Source organism: Equus caballus, chromosome 7 (genome assembly GCF_041296265.1).
Source record: "Equus caballus isolate H_3958 breed thoroughbred chromosome 7, TB-T2T, whole genome shotgun sequence".
Taxonomy (NCBI): Eukaryota; Metazoa; Chordata; class Mammalia; order Perissodactyla; family Equidae; genus Equus; species Equus caballus.
Genome location: NC_091690.1, coordinates 23,173,855 through 23,185,063, shown reverse-complemented (window position 1 = coordinate 23,185,063; position 11,209 = coordinate 23,173,855).

Here is an 11,209-nt window from a genome sequence, read left to right as displayed (position 1 = left end):
GTCCTTAAATTCCCTTTTCTGGACTCATATTGCCATTAGAATCAGCTCACCCGGCCAACCATTTGATTTTTTGGTGTTGTGTATTTGTTCCCGGTTTTTCTGAGTCAGTTTTCTTCCCAAACTAAATTTTACATGTGTGATACACTAAACCACTAGCTTCCTTAGATCAACGACCATGGCTCAGTCCTCTTCATGTCCCCTACCACACATCACTGGGTGGTCTTCCTAGTAGGTGTTCAAAACACTGGTTGATTAGTGGACTGTTATCATATTGCACCAAATGCAGTTGTAGCAGTGTTCCATGGGTGATGACTTAGCAAGGGCCCATTTGGTTCTAAGGCACAGAAACTCACTCAAAGAAGCTCAAGTAAAAAGGCAATATTAATAGGAAAATATAATGGAAACAAATTGTAGGGTATCTAACTGGGTCTCATGAACCAAAAAATCATTAGTCAGCTAATTTCTCTCTCTCTCTCTATTTCATTTTGCCTCTCTTTGGAAGGCTAGGGGCCTCTATTCTCTGCAAACCAGCTTCCTCTTTTGCTTATCCACTATGCATGGCTCCATTCTGGCCATTCCAAATGGTGGCCTCTGCACCTGAACTTACACAACCTTCTAACTCATCTCCTCACAGCCGGCTGACCAGGTCTGCGTGGTCCAAACCCGGATTCCTCAGAGAGATAATCTGCCTGGTCCAGGCTGGGTCAGTCATTGACCCTTCCTAGTAAATGGTGGTAGAGGGAGTAAAGAAGATTTGTGTGGTATTGAGACGGCTCATTGCAGGCACTTAGATGGGGCAGACAAATTGTCTCAGATTATTGCAAATGTTGTACCGCAAGTCACAGACCTGAAGGATGCGGAATCAAAGCAAGGTGTCTTTGTGAAGGGTTCCGAGGCCCTGCTGCTGCAGCACTGACAGCTCCTGCTTCTCCTGATGCCCTGGCAGTGCAGGGCAGTGGGAAGCATCCAGAACTCAAGGGCAAAAGTCACAATCTGCCATCCTGGTTTACCACCAACAATTTGTATGAAAATGGCAGTTAGGAAAACTAACTTTTGAGATTCTTAAGCCTCAGTTTTGGTGTAAAATGGGGATAATAGTATGGGGGGGGAATAAATTCTCCTCTACTCTCTTAGGGTCTCTGGCTGGGCCTAAGAATTAAACTGATGTAAGACAGACCAACAGGAGAAAAGAATGTAAATTTTATTAATTTTTTTACACATACAAGAGAGCCTTCACAACAGAATGAAGACTCAAAGATGTGACCAGAGCAGGAAGCTTTTATACCTTTTTGACAAAGAAACAATAAATTTGTGAAGAATTGACAAGACAAAGGGGTTTGGACTAGGGACAGGAAAGGATGAAGAAGTAACTGAGATGATAAGGGTTGGTTTAACAAGGTTTGTTTGTACAGACTTCTCAACCCCAAATTCCCCGTCTGTGGTGATAAGAATGTTTTCCTTCATCCTGGTACAGGGAGGGTACCTTTTAGATGGGAGATTTATCTCCTGTTTTCAGGAAGAAAAAGGAGGGTCAGAGTGTCCTTTTTGTACCTACTGTTTCTTACGTGTCTTTAATTAAATATAATCAATATGCCAAAGTGACATATTTTGGGGTGACATACTTTGGTTTCCTTCAATAGTATTTGTTCTGTTCAATGTTCCCTGTTCAAGGTATTGAGAAATTTAAACCATAGCTTTGCTTACATTAAATCCTTACCTTGGGAAATGTACTCTATTCCCACTCATGAGTCAATTAATCAGGGAACTTAAAAATAGTGGTTATGTTGGGCCAGCCCCGGTGGCCTAGTGGTTAAGTTTGGTGTGCTCTGCTTTGGCGGCCTGGGTTCAGTTCCTAGGCACAGACCTACACCACTCTGTTAGCAGCCATGCTGTGCTGGTGGCCTACACTCTAAAAAGTAGAGGAAGATTGGCACAGATGTTGGCTCAGGGTGAATCTTCCTCAAGAAAGAAAAAAAATGGTGTTTATATAGATTATATATGGCCTTGATACTGCAGTACCCCTTGCCTCCTCACCTCATCATTAATTTTTTCCTACCCTTTCAGAAGCCACCAGGATTTATATTCAGGATCAGGTTTCACTATGGATAGTGAATCTGCTCCCTCATAATAGCCCTCTGCCCACTCTTACATGAATGTTTGCTATGATTATGAGTGTTTGAATATACATATATACGTGTATATATGAAGATGTAGTTCCAAAAACAGCAGCCTCTGGAAGTTTTTCTGGAAAGACAAGCTTTTTTTCTTTTTTTTGGGGGGGGGGTTAACATATCCTCTATGAAAACAAACTCTTTAATTATATAAAACAAAGACAAGATTTTTCAATCAGATCCTGGACAGTTTAAACAAAAATTTAAATCTGTGGTTTATTTCATAATCCCAAACTGAATTTTTCCTTTTTCTTTATAAACAGGCCACTATGGAATTTTTCTCAGAAGCCATTAACCCCAAACCCCCAAATCCTTTCTCTAGCAGTTGCTGCTAAAAATCTGGAACTTGATAGCCCATGTCCAAGAAAGATGTATAAATGTGCTTCTTGCTTCATCCTTATTATCTGGAGTCCCTGGAAGTCTTATTTTCCTTTTTGGTGTGGATTCAGAAACAATTCAATATATCTACAGGGAACATGAGACCAATCTTTGAGCATAGCGGCAACAACATGCTCATGGGTATTGAAGTGCACATAAGCTTTTCCAGTGGCCTTCCCACTGGAACTGTGTTACATGGTGATTCTAACAGGCTTCAGTGGAGAAAAAACGTTTATAATGTCCTGGGCATTGGCATTGACATGGAAAGGCAATCCTCTCACGTGGACAAAATGTGGTGAAAACATAATTCCAAAATCAACAGCCTCTGGAAGGAACAAAGAGCAAGAAGGAAAGAGGGAGAGAGGAAGAAAGGAGGAAGAGAAGGGAGAGTTAAAGGGAGGGAAAGAAAGAGAAAGAACAAGCAAAGAAAGCATGCCATTCTCATAGAACCTGGTAGCTGCTCTTCACACGTGGTTGGCTGATAAAGCATTTGATTCATTATCTCCGAACATGACCTCACAGGAAAATAGTTCTGCAATACTTAGTGCATAAAAGATCAAGGTAGTAAGGCACTCTTCCCCAAAATACCATGCTCTAGACTCCAGAGGCTGCTAGATCAACTCTGTTGCTAGAACACACTATACAAACCCAAAATATAAATATTGCTTAAACTTTCTAGATAAAAGATTCCACATATTGACATATCAGTTTCCAGCAATATGCCTGCTAGCTCTCAAGACATACCCTCTTCCTGAAAACCACTAAAAATGCTGATATATAAACATAGATATGTCATATTTTATATATAGCAATAGAGATGTTTAACAGAATATTAGACATAATTGAAGAGAGAACTTGTAAATTAAAAGATAGGCTAAAAGAAATTACCCAAAATGTAGCAGAGAGAGAAGGAGAAATGGAAAATATGGAAAATTTAAGAGACACAGAGTATGGAGTGAAAAGGTCAAACATATGTCAAATCAGAGTTCCTGTTGGAGAGAAGAGGTAGAATGGATCAGAGTAATATATAAAGAGATTCCAGTACTCATGAAAGGTACTGTATCAGTCAGAGTCTAGTCAAGAGACAGAATCCAAACCAGTAATTTGAACTGGAAAAATGGAATATAAAATTTAATATAAAGAATTATTAAGTAAGTAAAAAAATAGTTAACTACTGAGAGAGTTAAAAAGAACTCTAAGGTGTAACAGAGGTGGCTAATGTGGAAAGTTGCTTGGGCTGACGGTACAAGGGAAACAGAGAAAAACTTAGAAACTTAGAGTACAGAGCCATAGAACTGAGAGTCACAGGCCTGATGAGAACACACTGCTGTTGCAGGAATTCTGGCCACCTCAGGAACCCAGGAAATGCCACTGCAGGAACTAGCCATGCACTGAGCCACTAGCTCAGTGAAGACTGTCATTGCTAGAGGCTTCTCTCAGGATCACAAGCCCACAACCAGACCTCAGGGGAAAAAAACTCAGGAAGTAGCAAGTCTCTTTCTCCTCCTCAAGTCCTGCGTGTCCCTCCAGCAGACCCCAGTGGCAGAACCTAACATAGAGACATCTGGCAAAGGAGAATTGTGTTTGCAGAACCCAGCTTTCACATCATAAAATACAGAAGGGCAATTGGAGCTGCAAAGTAACGAATTGATAACTGGCACAGATATCAATACACAGGATCAATAATAGGTAATATTTATTGAGCACTTATTCTGTGCAGGTACTGTTCTATGTGTTTTGTAAACATTAACTCATTTAATCCGTACAACAATTCTATGAGGGACTACACTTAGAAGAACAGTGACTCCCAAGTGAGACAGATAAAAAGCAATCCACTCCTAGACATTTTATTGATAAAACTGCAGAACAACAAATACTATGAGAAGATGTTGCAAACATCCACAGAAAAACACAGGTTACCTTCAAAGAGTGAAAGTTACACTGACAGCTGACTTTGCAGGGAGACTAAGGAAGCCAGAAGACAGAACAATATTGTCAATGGGCTAAAACAAAGTACCTGACAATTTCAAATCCTATAACCAGAAAAAGTCTTTCTTTTGCCATTAATAGGTCTTCTCTAATGGAAATCCTAAATGACATATTTCAGACAGAAGGAATGTGAACTCAGATGGACGGTCTGAGATACAAGAAAGAATGAAGAACAAGTAAGGAGGCTAATTTGTGAGTAATTCTAAGGACATATAAAAAATAATCCAGATGGAATTACATACAAAATAACAATAACCTATAAATTTCAGGGGAAGGTGAATACATGGAGTTGAAGTGGCCTAGATCATTGTGTTGTCCAAGAAGGGTAAAAGTATTGATTATCTTTAGACTTTGATAAGTTAACGATGCAAATTGTAGTTCTAAGCAGATGATGGTGCCCTGCCCATATTCCCTTGGCGCTTACCAAGTCTGAAGAGGTCAACATCTTTCCACTGTAAGCACCTGAGACTCTGCCTGAGGGTTTTCTCTGGTCACAGGAGCATGTTCAGCCTCCACATAGAATATGCCGGAAAAGCCAGGGAGTTAATGCAGCGGTCCTCAGGCCCTCACCCAATGACAGCGCAAAGTTGCTTAATGAGTACACCAGCTTCCTTGCTCCTGGGATAGGAATGCTGAAACGTGTTCTATTTACTCTCCCAGAGGTCCCCAGCAGGACTGAGCTCCAGCTGCCCACAGCAGTAACTGGCTCATTAATGCAGCCTTCCTTTCTTTCTCTGTCTCACTTTCCTATTCCCTCATTGGTGCTTCATGGAATCCAAAGTAAAATGCCTACATTCCAATTTTAGATTCCACAAAGATAATGTAATCAAACTGCATCGACTTCCAAATTAGTAGAGGAGGGGAAATGGAGTGACCAAAAAAAATCAATTCAGAAGAAGCCAAGGAATGAGAGAAAAAGAAACATAGACCTGTTTAGCCAAATACAAAGTATAAAATAAGGTCACTTACAGAGAGTTAAAAACAAACAAAAAAACATAATAATACATAATACTTGAACAGCAGGATTAATCAACTTGATTAATGGACACATATAAAATATTGCATCCAACACCTACACATTCATTTCAAGAATACAGAGGCTGTTAAAAATTACCATGCACTAGCTCATAAAGCAGGCCTCAACGTATTTCAAAGGACTGAAATGATATGGAGTATGTTCTTTGACCAATGCATTTAAGTCAAAAGTCAAAAATAAAAAGATAGCTAGAACACCCTAATTTGTTTACAAATTAAGAAACCAAGAAGTAACCCATAAATAACCCATGGGTCAAAGAAAAAATCACAATGGAAATTATAAAATCTTTTAAACTGAGTAATATTAAAAATAGTACATATCAAAATTTGTGGATTGAAGCTAACGCAGTATTTAAAGCGAACTGTATTCCTTAAATGTGTATTCTAGAAAAGAAGAAAAACTGAAAATTAACGAGCTTATGAAGTTAGGAAAAGAGCAGCAAAGTAGACATAAGTAGAAAGAAAAAAAATAACACAGAGTAGAAACTAATGAATTTAAAAGTTAAGTTACAATAAGGAAGATTAGCAAGGCCCAGAAGTTGGCTGTCTGCAAAGACTAATACAATTAATAAATTTCTGATTAGAATGATCAAAGAAAAAAGAGACAAGGCACATATATATAGCCAATGTCAAGAACAGAAAAGGGCGTCTCATGGCAGATGCTGCAGACATTCAAAAAGATATTATGAAGGTATTATGAATAACTTTATACCAATATATTTAAAATTTAGATTTAGAAGTTCTTACGTCAATATACAACACATACAAAACCAAAATAGACATATAACCATCAAAGAATTTAAATTGAAAATTGTTCCCACACAAAACCTTCAAGGAAGATGGCCTCACAGGTGAGTTCTAGCATATACGCCAGGAATCAATAATTCTGCTCTTACACAAACTCCTGCCAAGAACAGAAAAAAGGAAAATCTCTCTCCACTAATTTTATGTCTAGTAAAACAATAATACCAAGGTTATTTGTAAGAAAGAAAAATCACAAGCTAAAATCACTCACAAACACAAGTACAAAAACCCTAAACTAATTATTGTTTAGTCGATAAGATAGCAAACATTTGTACGGTTCTTTGTTCCAGGCACTGGTTTAAACATTTTGGACATATTACTAAACCTTCCAATAGTTCCGTGTTAGGTACTATTATCTCCATTTCAGCATATGAGGAGACTGAGGCAAGAGAGTTTAAGTAACTTGCCCAGGTCAAACTGCCAGATAGTGGTATAGCCAGGTTTCAGACCTAAGCAGTTTAACTCAAGAGCCTATTTTTTTAGTGGTCACACGATGACCCCTGACCCCAGTGGGTTCATACCAGGAATACAAGGCAACTTGACATTCAAAAATCAATTAATGTAGATCATCATATTTATATATTAAAGGGGAAATGCCTTTTGATTGTTCAACACATTTAGAGAGAAAAAAATCTCAAATTCAACATCTATTCACAATAAAAACACCTCTTGGCAAACTGAGAAAAGAGTGGAGCTTCCTTAATGCGATAAAGATTATCTATGAAAGCTCCAACTAACATCATACTTAATGATGACACATTTAAAAGCTTTCTCTTCCACTTGAGGACAGAGACAAGAATGCTAACGATTACCAATTTTATTCAATGTTCTGCCAGGGGTCTTAGACAGTATAGTAGGTAAGAAAAATAAATGAAAGCTTTAAGGATTGGAAAGGAAAAAGATATAACTATTAGACTAAGCAGTTAATATAATGATGATATAGATAGAAACTGAAAAATAATCCACAAATAAACTACTGGAATTAGCAAAGTTTCTGGATACAAAATCAATATAAAAAACTAAATTCATTTTGTAGAGGTGGAAAAATTTTTCCTTCTTCCCTTCTAGGTTCTTTGGGTGTTCTATTAACTAAATTGACATAAGACAGATTAACAGGAGAAAAACATTTAATTACATACGTCCGGGAGCCCCACAAAGACAGGAGACTGAAAGGTAGTTGGACAAGTGAGGTTGATACCATCATGAGTTAAGGAGGAGTAGCGGTCTGGAGCTTCAAAGGGAGGAAGACAATTCACGGGAAGATGAGAAGAGCAAATGTTTGGTAAACAAATGTTTGCCACACCGTGAAGATGCATCTTTCTGATATAAAAGGTTATCTCTGGTATTAGCTCTTCTCCTGGTACAGGCTCCCTATGTAAATTCTTTCAGTCAGTTAAGGGAGACGTAAAAGCATTTCCTGGGGCTGCTGAGTCTTAATTGCCTTCAGCTCCAAACAATCCACATGCCAAAGTGGCACATTTTGGGATGGCGCATTCTGCTTCCTCTCAATTTCTAAACAGCAACAGTTATAAAATGAAATTTAAAACAGACTTCATTCACAATGGCCTTAAAAGATGTGAAGTACCTAGGAATAAATCCAACAAAATATGTATAAGACATTAATGGAGAAAATTATAAAATTTTATTGAAAGACATTAGAGAAGACCTAAATAAATGCAGAAATATACTACTTCATGGATTGGAGGACTCAACGTTGTAAAGATGTCATTTCCTTCCAAATTGATTTATAGACTCAGTAAAATCCCAATTAAAATCTCAATAGGTTTTTGTTGGAACTTGACAAGCCAGCTCTAAAATTTATTTGACAGTGCCAAGGGCCAAGAGTAGCTACTCTTGAAGAAGAAAAATAAGGTACGAGGACTTGCTCTACACATATAATACTTATTATAGAGCTATAGTAATTAAGACTGTGTGCTATTGGTACAAGGGTGGACAAATAGACCAATGGAACAGAGCAGAGAGCCTGTAAATTGACCCACACCTTTATGAACATTTGATATATGACAGAGGTGATACCCCGATCAGTGGGGAAAAAGATGGACTTGTCAACAAATAGTGCTGGGATAATTGAGTATCCATAGGGGAGAAACTGGATTAGAATCTCTCTTCATACTATACACAAAAGTCGATTCAGATGGATTTAAAAACTATGTATGAAGGGCAAAACTCTAAAGATTTAGAAGGTAATATAGAAGAATATCTTCATGACATTGGGGGTAGAGAAGGATTTCCTAAGCCAGATACAAAAACTATTCATTGTAAATTTGAGTATATTGCAATTAAGAATGTCTTTTCAACCAAAGACGTACTAAGAGAGTGAAAGACAAGCCAAGATACTACAACACATAAAACTGACAAAGGACAAGGATCCAGAATTTAGAAAGAACTTCTGTGAATCAAAATGAAGATAAAGAACAACACAGAAGACTTGAACAGACCCTTTATAAGAAAGAAATCCAAATGGCCAATAAACCTATGAAAAGAGCCTGAATCTCATCAATGAAACGCAAATTAAACCGCAGTGAGATACAATTCCACGGCCGGCAAATTGGCAAAAATAACATCTGACCAGCACCAGGGACCTTGATCACAGATATTCTCATGTATTTCTAGTGCGCACATAGATGGGTTCACCATTCTGGAAAACAGGCTGCATTCACTGGTAGAGTTGAGTTTGTGCATATCCTATGCCCAGCAATTGCACTCCAAGTGTTACACCTAGAGAAAATCTGGCACACAAACATGAATGTTCTTAGTAGCATTGTTTGAAATAGCCCCCAACTAGCGACAACCTAAATGTCCAGCAACAGTAGAATAAATGAATAAATTGGAGTCACAACAACAAAAATGGACCCTTTACAGCTATAGGCATCAACATGGATGATTCTCCAAATGACATAGAATGAAGGAAACAAGGTATAAGGAAGACTTACATTTTAATTCCGTTTATATAAAGTTCAAAACCATCAAAAGTAAACAACATTATTTAGTGATGCATAAATGAATGGTACACTGTAAAGAAAAGCAATGAAATGGTTTCTGTAGACGGCAGGATGGAGTTGCCTCTGGAGGGAAAGAAGGGGGTTGTGCTCAAGCGAGAGAAGGGGTGCTTCTAAGATCCTGCAGAGTTCTATTTCCCAACTGGGGGTGGTTACCTGGTGTTCCTTTTCTATTAATCTTTATACTATATGTAAATGTTTTGTGAATGTTTCTATATGTATGATATATCTCATGACTTAAAAAAACATCCTGCTGTCTAGACACAGAGTCACTTTTGAAACAAGCGCAGATTTTGAGATCAAGGGCACTTGATCATATAGGTTTTCCCATTTCCTCTGTGAGTTAGACCCCAGCATGTCTCTTTTTTACTCAGTTTTATCCAATGGGGTTAAATCACTCAAGGGCATTAAAGGATAAATGACTATCTCAACAAAAATGGGTCAAGGATGGCAGGGAGCATGACAGAAACAGCCGCTCAAGTTTTCCTTCCAAGTTTCTCTTTCCAATCCTGGAAGAAGTCCTTCTGTGCTTCAGACATCAAGGGCTGCTTTAGATCAGAGGCGCGGAATGCTCCAGAGATGATCCAGGCTCCAGGAGGCAGGGATCTCTCCTTTTACATCCCTGGCTCCTGCTTATCTTCAAGAAAGAAATGTGGGCCCAGGTACACCACAACCATCAGGAGGCTGCCCCCATCACCTCTTCCCGCTGCACAGGGGCCAGGGTGGGGGGTGGAGGGGGTTGGCTTGTGCTACAGAGAAGCACGCCTCCTGAGCCTCCTTCTGGTTCTTCGCTCAAACCAGACCCGAGGCCGGGTGTGAGGCCCCAGGTCAGAATCCAAGGCAGGGCCAAATTAAGCAGCTCCTGGAGTCAGAGGAACCAGCAATTTGGGAGCCTTTCATGCCCTTGGTAATTAATAATAAACAAAATTACAAGCAAAATGATAACTCATCAAATTTGATGTGGTCTCATAGGGCCTGCTTTAGATTCTAATGAACACGTATGCTGAGTCCAGGGATGATTAATCTGAGATTTGATGGCAGGGAGTGGGGAGCCCTTCCTCAGAGTCCACAGTCTTCCAGCTTCTCTGTTTTGTTAAGAGTCCTGGCTACCTGTGAGGAAGAAAGCAGGCTGCTCCATCAGATCGGGAGAGGGGCCCTGTGTGTGCACAAGGAGCCGTGCTTGCTATGGTTCTAACAGTGCAGACTCTCACAGAGTTTTGGGTTGAAAACCCCCTGCCACACAGATACTGATTCAGGTGGGAACTAGTTATCTGGCTATCAATACTCACAAGTCGCCACATTTTAAACTGGCCACCGAATCTGTTGCCCAGGTTGCAGAAAGCTTTGGGAAAGATGCCAATGGGGTAGGGGTGGGGGGGAGTGTGATGTGATCTGCATGGCTAAAGGAAGAAGAGTGATGGGAGAAAAGCGTTCTTGGGAGTGGGGGCAGTTGAGGGCTACTTGGAAAACAAAGAGTTTCCTGAACCTCAGCCTGGGACAATTCCAGGATGCAGCCAAGAGACGTCCAGCCCCATCCGCCCCCATTGAATGGTTTGTGGACTGCCGGGAGAGAGCATTCGGGGCCTTTGGCAGAGCCAGGACCAGTGGCTTTGCTGCAGTAGGTGGCCAGCTTGCTGGAGATCAGCATGTACCCAGAAGATGTAATGCCAAAGCTCAGTGAGGCCAAAAATCAGGCAGGAGCTTCCTCAACACCCACCTGGTAAAAGCTGAGAACTTGAGTGGCTTCTGTGCCATCTGGATTGTTTTGTTTTGTTTCCTTTCCTCCTTGGGGTGACGTCCCTTAGTGATATG